Source organism: Zootoca vivipara, chromosome 6 (genome assembly GCF_965207765.1).
Source record: "Zootoca vivipara chromosome 6, rZooViv2.hap1.1, whole genome shotgun sequence".
NCBI lineage: Eukaryota > Metazoa > Chordata > Lepidosauria > Squamata > Lacertidae > Zootoca > Zootoca vivipara.
In genome coordinates this window covers 72,662,505-72,677,300 of record NC_142589.1, presented here as the reverse complement: position 1 = coordinate 72,677,300, position 14,796 = coordinate 72,662,505, and positions in this window count along the sequence as shown.

The following is a 14,796-nucleotide window of genomic DNA, read 5'->3' as shown; positions in this document are numbered from 1 at the left end:
GGAATCTGAAACTAGTGGGTTCCCTGCCCCCTATATCAATAGTTTAGAAACTTTTGCCTTCTGTTAACTAAGCAACATTTTAACTGCCTGTGCATGTTTCCTAACTGCTGCATGGAAAAGCACATGAATCTGACCTTTGAACAGTTTTGTAAGTAAACCATTTTATGATTTAGTAAACACGTGGTCTATCTCTGTGCTAGGGAAGTGGGAAAGCTAGGAGAATTTAAAAGGGGATATTTTGGGGACTTACTCGAAGGACACACTTTAAAGGTTTTACAGATATTTTCATGCTTTTCTTTGCTGCATGATTTGTAATGCTAAATCTCTGCTGGAGTTCTCTCATCAAAGAGTGTATGCCCCAAATTTTAGTCTTGGCTTCCATGATCTAACACAAATACCATCTTTGCATGCTATTTTCACCAATGCTGTATGTGCATTCATACACAAACTTTGACTGTATGTCTCTGTTTCAAGCAGGAGAACACTCGCATGCAGTCAAACGGAGCAGGATCGAACCCTCTGCTCACCAGCTGTGTTTGTCACAGGGAAACAGCTGGCAAAACTGCACCTAGCAGGATTGATGCTTCTGCACTCTGAAACGTGGGCAGTATTGGGGGAAGAGACCTGACCGTATGTTTTAATCGGGTTTAAATGAGAGGACTTTGAAACATACCTATCTATTTTTATTAGATTTTAAGACTCACCCAGCCCTTCCGTGTTAAATATGTATTCTGTAGTTGACCTCCTTTGTAATGTTCTAAGATAATATTTAAGTTTTCTGTTATGTTGCTTTGACTGTATACTCTATATTTGACTTTCATCATAAGAAAATTCCTTCAGTAGCACCTTAAAGACCAACTAAGTTTATATTTTGGTATGAGCTTTCGTGTGCATGCACACTTCTTCAGATACACTAGAAACAGAAGTGTCAGACCCTATATATATACAGAGGGTGGTGGGTGGGAATGGGAGATGGGCTGATGGGAGTGGTAAACCTGTAGATGGGTGTTAATGGCTGCTGATGGCTGCAATTAGTCCTGGGCTGAGGTGCTAAAGAAAGCTTGATCATGCATAATGAGATAAGAATCCGATATCTCTATTCATCCCAGGTGCTTCCATGGTTTTAAGCTTGGTAATGATTTCCAATTCAGCAACTTCCCTTTCCAGTCTGTTCCTGAAATTTCTCTGTAATAAAACAGCTGCTTTGAGATCTTGTATAGAATGTCCTGGGAGATTGAAGTGTTCTCCTACTGGTTTTTCAGTCTTATGGTTCCTGATGTCAGATTTATGTCCATTTATCCTTTGGCGTAGGGTTTGGCCTGTTTGTCCAATATAGAGAGCTGAAGGGCACCGTTGGCATTTGATGGCATACACAATGTTAGAAGATGAGCAATTAAATAGTCCTGAGATGGTATGTTGGATGTTGTTGGGGCCAGTAATGATGTTGTCCGGGTGTATGTGGCAGCAAAGTTGGCATCTGGGTTTATTGCAGGCTCTGGTACCAGTGTCCATGTTAAGTCTGGTGGTTGTATTATTGTGGGTGAGGAGTTGTTTAAGATTGGGTGGCTGTCTGTAGGCAATGAAAGGTCTTCCTCCCAGAGCTTGAGAAAGGGAGCTGTCATTGTCCAGGAGAGGCTGTAGATCTCTGATGATGCGTTGTACTGTTTTAACTTGGGAGCTGTATGTGATGACTAGTGGTGTTCTGTTATTTTCTTTTTTGGGTCTGTCTTGCAGCAGGTTCTCCCTAGGTATCAGTCTGGCTCTGTTGATCTGTTGTTTAACTTCATCAGGTGGATATTTTAGTTCTAAAAAGGTTTGCTGTAGATCTCTTAGGTGAGATTCTCTGTCTGTAGAGTTGGAACAGATACGGTTGTAACGTAGGGCCTGGCTGTATACGATGGATTGTTTGGTATGTTTGGGATGGTAGCTAGAAGCATGTAGATATGTTTGTCGGTCAGTTGGTTTTCTGTATAAGGTGGTGTCTATACGTCCATCCTGTATTTTTATAGTAGTGTCCAAAAAATGTATTTCTTGCATAGATTGGTTCATTGTTAGGTTGATGGTGGGGTGAAAGTCATTGAATGTCTGGTGGAAGGTTTCCAGGGTCTGTTGTCCATGTGTCCAGATAATAAAGATATCGTCAATGTATCGTAGGTACAAGAGAGGTTTGAGTGGGTAGGAGTCTAGGAAACGATGTTCTAAGTCTGCCATGAAGATGTTGGCATACTGTGGGGCCATGCGGGTGCCCATGGCTGTGCCGCTGATCTGGAGGAACAGGTCATCACCAAATTTGAAGTGGTTGTGGGTAAGGACAAAGTGGCAGAGTTTGGTAGCAAAGTCCGCTGTGGTTTTATCAGAAATGGTGTTCCTTATGGCTTGTAAACCATCATTGTGTGGGATGTTGGTGTATAGAGATTCCACATCCATAGTGGCTAGTCAACCTAACAATGAACCAATCAACCTAACAATGAACCAATCAACCTAACAATGAACCAATCTATGCAAGAAATACATTTTTTGAAGAAGTGTGCATGCACACGAAAGCTCATACCAAAATATAAACTTAGTTGGTCTTTAAGGTGCTACTGAAGGAATTTTCTTATTTTGCTTCGACTCAGACCGACACGGCTACCTACCTGTAACTGACTTTCATCAGATTGTTTTATTGATTTATTGATTAAATAGGCTGTAAACTGCTTTGAGATTTTTCTCAAAAATATAAAGCAGTATAGATAGAAAATAAATAAATAAATAAATAAATAAATAAATAAATAAATAAATAAATAAATGATAGAGAGTTGGATTTAGGGTCTATTCTGGATGTGCCAGCCAACCATATGTGCACATCTGATTTTCTTTTGGGCTTGCCCTGCTTTATCTATGATTCTATCCACCCTTAATGGAAGTGCATGGGCTAGACGCTCCAGCATCCGACAGTCGTTTGGACTACAACTCCCATCACCATGATGGCTGGGACTAATGGGAATTGTAGTCAAACTCAAAACCATCTAGAGCAGGCATGTCAAACCTGCGGCCCTCCAGATGTTTTGGACTACAATTCCCATCTTCCCCAACCACTGGTCCTGCTAGCTAGGGATCATGGGAGTTGTAGGCCAAAACATCTGGAGGGCCGCAGGTTTGACATGCCTGATCTAGAGGATACCAGGATCCAGGAGGCTGTGCAGTTGAATCTGGCAGGCTTCCCTCCAAACTGTCCTGCTGTTCTTTTCCCACCCGAGTTGCCTACGAACAACCCTCTGGGATTGCGAGTCACATTCCAGAGAGGAACGTCACTGGGGTGGGCCAAGGAATGAGGCTGGGATTAAAGCAGGTATCTGACCAGGAGCCATGACGTAATTCGGAGGCTGAACAGAGAAGTGCTTTCACTCATCTCTTAAGCATTTAAGGAATTTGCTTTTTCACGGTGCCGAGCCCTTAAGCACCTGCCTTGGCGGTTTCCAAAGTCACAGCTAAACTTCCTAGAGTGCAAGAGAAACTACTGAATCAGAAAATAATGGGACTTTTATTTTATTATTGATTCCATTTATGATCATAACTCAATATTCATGGAATTGAAAAGCAAAGACCAAAATTCTTTTAGGTGGAGAATGAACGAAGAGCTTTTCGAAGACAAAGAGGTTGTGAAAAAAGCCAAGAATGTCCTGAAAGACTATTTCCACTGGAATTTACATAAAGACACTGGACTTGACATGGTATGGGACGCAAGCAAAGCAGTGATGAGAGGCTTTCTAATACAGCAAAACAGTTTCCTGAAACGAAAGAAAGAAAAGAAGAAGGAGGAAATTTTGAAATGTCTCATGGAAAATGAGAAAAACCTGATAGATAAACCAGAGAATCAACAAATTAAAAATAACATAAAGATGTTACAGACACAATTCTCTATGTTGATCAATCAGGAGATAGAGTGGAAAATAAAGCAGATGAGACAAAAAAAATTCGAATCAGCTAATAAAACAGGAAAACTGTTGGCTTGGCAATTAAGGAAACGTCAAAATCAAAACATAATAACTAAGATAAATATGGAGGGAAGAGTGACTGAGGAACCAAAGGAAATTAAGAAAGCCTTTCAAAAAATTTATAAAGAGTTGTATTGTAAAAAGAAAGAAGAGGAGAAGAAGATCAGTGATTACTTAAGAAAATATGGACTGAAACAAATCCCAGAAGAGGAAAGAAAGAAACTTAATAACAGGATAACAGCACAAGAAGTACATCATGCAATAATGAGAATGAAACTAGGAAAAGCCCCAGGACCAGATGGACTATCAGCGAAATATTATAAAGTTCTAAATGGACAGTTGGTACCGATCTTAGAAGAAGTGATGAACGATATTGTTGCAGGAGGAAAGATCCCAAATACATGGAAGGAAGCGTATATAACATTGATTCCAAAACCAGGAGCGGACGGCTTAGAAGTTAGAAATTACAGACCAATTTCATTATTGAATAATGACTATAAGCTTTTTGCAGATATAATGTCTAAGAGATTGAAAGAAGTTTTGAATGAAATGATACATAAGGATCAAGCTGGTTTTCTTCCTGGTAGACAGTTAAAAGACAATGTTAGACATATTATAGATGTAATAGAGTACCTGGAAACCAAGATAGACAAGCCAGCAGTATTAATGTTTGTGGATGCAGAGAAAGCATTTGATAATATATCTTGGCAGTTCATGAAGAGGAATTTGGAATCGATGGTTGGCAAGATTCATTTTTGAATGGGATCGAGGCAATATATTCAGAACAAAAAGCAAGATTGATAATTAATAACACATTAACAGAATATTTTGATATCACAAAAGGAACCAGACAGGGGTGTCCTTTATCTCCTTAAAATAAAAAAATTCCTTCAGTAGCACCTTAAAGACCAACTAAGTTTTTATTTTGGTATGAGCTTTCGTGTGCATGCACACTTCTTCAGATACCAACTTCTTCAGATACTTTATCTCCTTTATTATTCATCATGGTCCTGGAAGTACTATTGAATAGATTAAGAGACCTTTCCGCTATTAGAGGAATCAAAGTAGGTGCAAAACAATTCAAAGTGAAAGCCTTCGCGGACGATTTAGTTTTAACATTAGAAAATCCCAAGGAAAGTGTTGCAGAAGCTATAGAAGAAATTGAGAAATTTGGTCAATTAGCAGGATTCAAATTAAATAGACAGAAAACAAAGGTTATGGTAATGAATATGACGAAAGAGGAAAAGCAGGAGTTACATCTAAAATATGGTTTTGACGTGGCAAAAAAAGTAAAATACCTCGGAATATGGATGACAGCAAAGAATATTAATTTATATAGTGACAATTATGAACCAGTATGGAGAGAAATAAAGAAAGACCTGGAAAGGTGGACTAATATGAATATGTCATTCCTAGGAAGAATAGCAGCAATAAAGATGAACATTTTACCTAAAATGTTATTCTTATTTCAAACTATACCTGTTGTGAAGGGTACAAGACAATTCCAAGAATGGCAGAAGATTTTGTCAAGATTTGTCTGGCAGGGGAAAAAGCCTAGAATAAAACATAAAATTTTGGTAGATAGAAAAGAAAGAGGCGGTTTCTCTCTACCAGACTTAAGACTTTATTATGAAGCGTCTTGTATGTGTTGGATTAAAGAGTGGATAACGCTAAAGAATACCGATCTGCTAGATCTGGAAGGTTTCAATAACAGATTTGGATGGCATGCATATTTATGTTATGATAAAAAGAAGTCTCATACTGGGTTTACAAATCATGTGATAAGAAGACCTCTGTACGAGGTGTGGGAAAGAAATAAAATGCTGTTAGAGACTAAAAAACCATGGTGGGTTTCACCAGTAGAGGTATTAACAGTTAAGAAAGTAAATATGGAGGGGAGGTGGGCCACGTATGAGGAAATCCTGACAAGGACTGAAAAAGGATGGAGACTTAAACCCTATGAAGAAATTAAAGGAGTTTTAACAGGATGGATACAATACCATCAAATAAATGATGTTCTTAGGGAAGATAGGAAAATAGGATTTGAGGACAAAAGGTCCAAATTTCAAATAGAAGTGCTAGAAGGCAAAACAAAGCTTCTGTCAAAAATGTATAATTTGCTGTTAGAATGGTATACAAAAGACGAGTTGACAAAAGAAGTGATGATTAAGTGGGCAAAAGACTTTGGGCATAATATTGAATACGACGTGTGGTTGAAATTATGGACTCAAACTTTAAGATTCACAGCATGTACTGCCTTGAAAGAAAATGTGTATAAGATGATGTATAGATGGTATTTAACACCAGTTAAATTAGCCAAAATGTATAGAATGAGTGACAAAACTTGCTGGAAATGTAAAGAGGGAGATGGCGAATTATATCATATGTGGTGGACATGCGACAAGGTAAAAAGATTTTGGGAGATGTTGTATAATGAGTTGAAAAAGATGTTTAGATATACTTTCCCCAAAAATCCGGAAGCATTTTTGTTAGGAATAATAGGAGGAGAGATTAGAAAAGAGGATCAAGTATTGTTTATGTATGCGACAACCGCGGCTAGGACTTTGTTAGCCCAAAAATGGAAACTACAGGAATTACCAACAATTGAGGAGTGGCAGATTAAAATGATGGATTATGCTGAACTCGCTAGGTTGACTTGCAAGATTCGCGACCAAGGGGAGACAAGGTTTCAAAAAGACTGGAGTAAATATGTGGATTACATGGAGAAAAACTGTAGATCTTTAAAAACACTTGCAGGATTGAAATAAATCCTACGAACCAATTTAAAAAGTCAAAAAGGAACTGCAAAAATGGAGTCAACAAGAAACCCGCGTGAAGGGAGGGGGGGAAGTCGTAGCTCAGCAGAGCAAGATGTAAGATGAAAATTTAAAATGTTTTGTATAAAAGATTGTTTTTTATTATTATTTTAATTGGATAAATTGGAAAATGGAATAAAAAATTTATTATATTATTGATTCCATTTATAGCCCACCTTTCCTCCAAGATGCTCAAGCTGGCATACATGGCCATCTCCCTCCCAATTTCCTCCTCACAACAACCCTGTGAGGTAGGGTTGGGCTAAGAGACAATGGCTGGCTTGGTCCTCTTATGTTCTTGGAGCCACAGCTTCCTCACCCTTGGACCATACAGTTTCATCTGAATCCCTTTTGCTGGAAGGCAAATCCCATTTGTTCCACTGAAGTGGAGCAGCTGCAAAATCCAGGAATGGCATGGTGCCAATGGTAGTTGCCCCCAAATGCCCTTTGGGTTTGGTGGCGTTTGGCTGCCTCTGCTGGTTGGGGGAGAAAATAGGCTGGTTACACCAAGCACTGTCTTATTTCTCTTTTTTTATTATTAAAAAGAATTTTATTGATTTCCATTTAAAAATCACAGTGCACAACAGTATTACAAAAACAATAAATCACAATATACAGAAGTACACACAAATAAAGATATATACCTCGTCTAACAAGCTCAGAGACGACGAGGCAAGGAAAAAGATAAGCAAGGGGAAAAACTAAAGGGAGAAAAAAAAAGGGAATAGAAAAAAGAAAAAAAAATTGAGGTTTGACTTCCAGTTACTTCTCTGTACCTCATCGATTACATTCATTTTCATGGCACGATTCTTAATTTATCTACAGCATTGGTCTTCAGATGTTCTGTTTTGGGCTCAGGTATACTCTACTGGTTGGCTTAATTATTTATTATTTAATTTGATTCTAGGTATTCATAAAATAATCTCCATTCCTTTTTAATTTTCTGTTTCATCTGTCCTCTAATCCTTCCTGTAAATTTTGCAAGCTGTGCATATTCTTTCATTAACGATTGCCATTCGAGTTTGCTGGGTATGTTATTACTTTTCCAAATTCTCGCTAGCAGAATTCTTGCCGCCACTATTCCATACATCATCAGCGTTCTGTTAGCGCTCTTTACATTTTCAGGTATTATATTCAATAAGAAGACCTCTGGTTTCTTTTTAAATGTTGTTTTTATCATTTTCTTAAGTTCCTCATAGATCATACTCCAGTATTTGTTTATCATGGGACATTTCCACCACATATGTATTTGTGTACCTGCTTCTGTTCCACACCTCCAGCATTTATTGGATTGGTTTTTGTACATTTTGGCTAATCTATCTGGTGTTTGATACCACCTGTACAACATTTTTAAGATGTTCTCTTTTAGGTTGTAACAGGCGGTAAACTTCATGTCCTTTTTCCACAGCCTCTCCCATTGCTCCATGAGAATGTTATACCCAAAGTCTTGGGCCCATCTCACCATTGATGTTTTGGTTTGTTCTTCTATAAGGTCCCACTCGAGCAATAAATCATATATCTGTGAGATATGTTTCCCTTCTTTATTCATTAAGATTTTTTCAAATTTAGACTTTTCTTTAGCAATACCCAATTTTTTGTCCTCATTAAATCTTTGATTTATTTCAAAATATTGGAGCCATACCGAAAGGTGATCTTTGATTTCCTCATATTGTTTCAATTTAATTTCGTTTTGATTTATTTCCAAAAGATCATGGTAGGTAGCTCTTTTCTCATCCATATTTGTTTTTTTGACTGTTATCATATTTATTGGGGAGGCCCACAGAGGTATGTTTTTTTCTAAAATTCGTCTATATTTTATCCAAATTGTATATAAAGATTTTCTCACCAAATGATTTAAGAAGCCCCTGTGGGCTTTAACCTTCTCATGTAGCAAGTAAGAGTGCCACCCAAAGCGATTGTCAGCTCCCTCCAAGTCTAGAAGTTCTGGGTTTTCCAGGGTTATCCATTCTTTCACCCATACCAACCCTGCTGCTGCGTGATATAATTCAAGGTTAGGCAGCGCGAAGCCCCCCCTTTCTTTTTTATCAGTGAGTAGTTGGTATTTAATACGGGGTCTCTTACCACTCCAAATGAATTTCGTGATGTCTTTGCGCCATTCTATAAAACATTTCATTCCTCCCAGTATTGGTATTACCTGAAATAAATACATTAACCTAGGGAGTACATTCATTTTGATTACTGATATTCTGCCCCATAGTGATAATTGTAGCTTGCTCCACTGCTCCATATCCTTTTTTATCTCGTTCCACACTTTTTTGTAGTTGTTTTCATACAGGTTTAGGCTCTTTGCTGTAATCCAAACCCCGAGGTATTTAACTTTCTTTCTTATTTCTAGACTTGTTAGTTGTTGTAATTCTTCCTTTTCTTTTTTATCCAGATTTTTTGTTAATAACATGGTTTTCTTATAATTCACTTTTAGCCCTGCTACCTTCCCATATTCATTAATGATTTCCAATACTTTCGGAATACTTTTAATAGGGTCCTGTGATGTTATAATTATATCATCTGCGAACGCACGAACCTTGTATGACCTTTTGCCGACCGTTATACCCTTCACCATTTCCTCATTTCTGATGTTATTTAATAATACTTCTAATACCATTATAAATAGCAGGGGGGATAATGGGCACCCCTGTCTTGTGCCCTTTGTTATCAGGAAGCTGTCCGTCACATTTCCGTTCAATATTAACCTAGCTTTTTGTTGGTTGTAGATAGCTCCTATGGCATTTTGTATTTTTTCTTTAAATCCCATCATCTCTATTTGTTTTCTTAAGAACTCCCAGGAGACATTATCAAATGCCTTCTCGGCGTCTAATAACAATAGTGCTGCTTTTTTATCAATTTTAAATTCCAGGTATTCTAAAATATCAATTACATTTCTTGTATTGCTCGCAATCTGCCTCCCTGGTAAGAATCCTGCCTGGTTTGGATGTATTATTTCTTTAAGGATGTTTTTTATTCTTTGTGCTATTATCCCTGCGAAGATCTTATAGTCGCTGTTTAAAAGGGATATCGGACGGTAGTTTGCTATTATCTCTGTGTCTACTTCTGTTTTTGGTAATAACGTAATATATGCTTCCTTCCAGGACTCTGGAGTTAGTCCCTTTTCTAATGTCTGGTTCATCAGGTCTTTTAATGGATTGAGGAGAATACCTTCCATTTTTTTGTAATACTCAACCGGAAGTCCATCTGGACCCGGTGATTTTCCTGGTTTGCTTTTCTTCATTATGCTTTTTATTTCCTGTATTGTGATTGGGCTTTCTATCTCTTTTGTTTTTTCTTCTATATTTATTTTCAATCTATGTAACTCTAAATATTGTTTTATTTCTTCCCTATCCTCCTCTTTTTGCTTATATAATTCTCCATAATATTTCACAAATTTCTTCATTATCTCCTGTGGCTTATCTATTGTCTTTCCCCCTTCTCTTATTCTATTTATCATTCTCTCACTTTTCTTTTTCTTTAATTGCCAAGCCAAATATTTGCTAGGCTTATTACCAAATTCGAAGGTGTTCTGTTTCCATGATCTTATCTTCCAATCCATTTCTTGTTCTATTTTAGTCTTATAGTCTACTCGTAACATATTAATTTCTTTCTTTAATCTTTCATTATTCGGGTTTTTGTTTAGATCTTTCTCTTTTTTCTCTAGCTCTTCTATTATTTTCTTTTTTTCTTTTTCTTTGGCTTTATTTACTATGGCATTTTGTTTTATAAAGTAACCCCTGATTACTGCCTTGCTGGCATCCCACACAGTTCTATTTTCCACTTCTTTGTTGTTATTCAATTCAAAAAATTCTCTTAATGTTTCTTTGGCTCCTTCTATTATTTTCTCATCGTACAACAATGATTCTTTCAATTTCCACCTCCTCATTCCAACTTTCCACTCTGGTTTCAACTGTAAAGTTATTGGGTTATGATCTGATATGGTTTTAGGTAAAATTTTAACCTCTTGTATCCTTCCTAACAATTCTGATGTCAACCATATTGTATCAATTCTACTTGCCACGTTTTTTGCATTGGAGAAATAAGTATATTCCCTCTCAAATTCGTTTTTGACCCTCCAACCATCTATCAAATCCAGCATCTTCACCATCTCAAAAAACGTCTGGGGCAACTTCCCCATCTTTTTCCCTTTCCCAGTCCCAGTTTTATCTATCGTTGGATTACAGACTCCGTTAAAGTCCCCCATTAATACCATTTTCCCTTCAATACATTCTAATAGTTTCTCCTCAACCTTTTTGTAGAACTCCACCTTTCTTTCGTTGGGTGCATATATACCCGCTATACCAATTGATTCTCCCAAATATTTAATTTGGATTATTACTATTCTGCCTTCTTGGTCTGCGTATAGTAGTTGTGGTTCTAGGTTCGCTTTAGCATAAATCACCACCCCTCTTTTTTTCCTTTCGTCGGCTGCAATAAACTCCACTCCTAGTTTTGGGTCTATCAACAATCTTTGATGCTCTTTTTTGATGTGTGTTTCTTGAAGACATATAATGTCTAGTTTTTGTTTGATTAATACATGTCTTATCCTATTCCTTTTCTTTTTGTCATTTAAGCCATTAACATTCCATGTAGTTAATTTAACATTCATATTATTAATTCCAGCACGCGTTACCTTTCACAAATTTTATTTATTTATTTGTTCGTTTATTTACTGGTTTAACTTAAAAAAAGGAGAAGAGGGGAAAAAAGGGGGGAAAAAACCAGTTGTAGCTCTTCTATTCAATGTCTTCACTTTCCTCCCCTTCCTCCTTTTCCTGGTCAGTTTCTCCTTCTATTGGAGTTTTTTCTCCACCTAGTTGTGATTTGTATCTCCTATAAAATATATCAGCGTCTTCAGGGGTTACAAATTTTCTCCACCTCCCTTTGTAGCTAAATGATAAACCTTGAGGGTACTCCCACTTAAAAAAGATAGAATTGGCTCTGAGTACTTTGGCAAGAAACTGATATTTCTCCCTCTTTTTCAAAAAGCGGGGAGGCACCTCCTTCATCACTATAATTCTTTGTCCTCCAATTTTTAGTTTCCTCTCCTTTTTTTTCTGCAACATTCTGTTTCTCAGTCTTTTTGTGTAGAAGGTGATTAGACAGTCCCCCGGCCAGTTATTTTCCTTAGCTTTCTTTGAGTTCACTCTAAAGAGTGACTCCACATTTCCTGTCACCACTTCTTCTTCTATTTCTAGCCATGCCGCTATTTCTTTTATTATTACCTCTTGCAGGTTCCCCTCTAACTCTTCTGGGACACCCCTCAATCTGAGCGATTTCTCCTGGGCCTGCATCTGTAGCAAGGCCAACGCATCCCATGTAGCTTCCTGACGTATCCTTTGTTCCTCTCTTTCTTTCCTAGCTTTATCCCACTCTTTTTTGCCATCCCTTACTTCTTTCAAGGTTTTTTTTTGTCAAGTCGTCCACCTGCTGCACCTTATCCTTATTTTCTTGGGTTGTCTTTCCCAACTCTTTGTTTTCTTCCTCTATTTTTTTAACCTGCGTTTCCAATTCTCTTATAGATTTTGAATTCCCTTCTATTTTTTCATTCACTTTATCCAATTTTTCCTCCAACCCCCTCATTTTCTCATTTACATCTAGTTTAAGTTCAGCAAATTCTTTTCTCATCTCCATTATATCTCCCTTCAAGCTTAGGATCAGTTCTTTCACCTCCATATCTCCTTCTTGCCCAGAGTTCCTTCTTGCTTGTTGCAGGTTAAGCAATGTGCTTTGATTAAGTTTTTTACTTCCCATTTTAATCCTCTCCCACCTCCACACGATCCAGTTAATACAGTTCCGACTTGACTTCTGATGTCGTTGCTCCTCTCTTTTTTAAAGTTTTAAGTCCCTTTGCAGTTCTTTCTGCCACTTTATTCCCTTTGGCAGCACTCTTGTTGCATTTCTGGCTATGGCCACTGATGTCGTTGCTCTGCTCTCCCGTCGTTCCACCTTTCTACACAGTCTCTCTCTTCTCCGCAGTTCCTCTCTACGCCTCTGATGTCGCTGCTCTACTCTCCCGCCGTCTCGTCTTTCTACACAGTCTCTCTCTTCCCCGCCATTCCTCTCTCTGCCTCTGATGTCACAGTCCCAGTAGCCTAATAGTCTCCGCCCATCCTTGTCCCACGCTGCTCCATTTTGTTTCAGGTAACGTTTTCTGCTTTTCTCTCGCTCTTAAATTCACTTCGCAGTTTTAGTAGCTCTCCATTCAAAGTCCCACACCATCTATCTCCGTCACTTTGCGGAACCCTTTCATTATTATTACAACTTGCGGGCGATACGCTGTGCAGTCGTCTGCAGCAATTCCAAGTAGTTCGTTAAGAGTAATCTGTGTTCCCCAAATTTAAGCTCTATTCCAGAGAGTCTTTCTCTTTTCAACTTTCAAACAGAAACTGAGCCTCTAGTTTTCGTGCCCGGTTGTTTTAATACAGAGATAGTAAACTCCTTTAGCAATCACTGTCCCCCGGTTTTAAAAAGTCTTTCCTTTCAGCTCAGCACCTTTTGTTTTATCTTTTCCTTTCCTTTTATGCACTCCAGTTATCCTCCGTGTCTCTTCACCACCCTTATAGTTTTTCAGTGCTGAGAACACGTCTCGGGTTTAATAATAATAAAAGGGGTTTTTACCGCTCTCACGCCGATTCAGGCTTAGGGGCTTCTTGCTGAGAGGTGTTTGATTCCTTTTTGCGTCTGGGTCTCTTCGCTCTCTTGCCGCTGGCTGGAGAATGCCAAGAGTCCCGTCCAACGCCGCTGGAAACGATCAACCAAGAGTCACCCCCTTGGCTTTTTTGGGGGTCACGCAGCCCTCGTTACCCCCCAAAATCCTCTCTCAACAATCACCCTGTTGCGGAGCTCGCAAAGGGTGCTGCCGTTTCGGTGGTGATAGAAACCGGAAGTCAGCACTGTCTTATTTCTCAGTGTCTTCAAATACACATGGCCTGGGGGAAAACAAACAGCTTGTATTAATCATCCTTCAAACTTCACCCTTCCTGGGGAGACTGCAAATGTTTCAACATTATTACTGGAATTATTCTGCAAATGTTTCAACATTATTACTGGAAAGAGATGGTCGAGGCCACAGTTTCACACACTCATATAAGGAGGGGATGTGAGCTCTAGCTATTTCATAGAATCATAGAATCATAGAGTTGGAAGAGACCACAAGGGCCATCCAGTTCAACCCCCTGCCAAGCAGGAAACACCATCAAAGCATTCTTGACATATGCCTGTCAAGCCTCTGCTTAAAGACCTCCAAAGAAGGAGACTCTACCACACTCCTTGGTAGCAAATTCCACTGCCGAACAGCTCTTACTGTCAGGAAGTTCTTCCTAATGTTTAGGTGGAATCTTCTTTCTTGAAGTTTGAATCCATTGCTCCGTGTCCACTTCTCTGGAGCAGCAGAAAACAATCTTTCTCCCTCCTCCATATGACATCCTTTCATATATTTGAACATGGCTATCATATCACCCCTTAACCTTCTCTTCTCCAGGCTAAACATACCCAGCTCCCTAAGCCGTTCCTCATAAGGCATCGTTTCCAGGCCTTTGACCATTTTGGTTGCCCTCTTCTGGACACATTCCAGCTTGTCAGTATCCTTCTTGAACTGTGGTGCCCAGAACTGGACACAGTATTCCAGGTGAGGTCTGACCAGAGCAGAATACAGTGGTACTATTACTTCCCTTGATCTAGATGCTATACTCCTATTGATGCAGCCCAGAATTGCATTGGCTTTTTTAGCTGCTGCATCACACTGCTGACTCATGTCAAGTTTAGGATCTACCAAGACTCCAAGATCCTTTTCACATGTACTGCTCTCAAGCCAGGTGTCACCCATCCTGTATTTGCCGAGTGGCATTCATATTCTACTCCTGTATTTGCCGAGTGGCATTCATATTCTACTCCTAAGCGTATTTGCACTTTCCAAAGCACTTTGAACAGTTACAGCTTTCTGGAAATAATCCTTCAAGCTGTAGTTTGTTAAGGGGTTGAGATCTGTTAGCAGA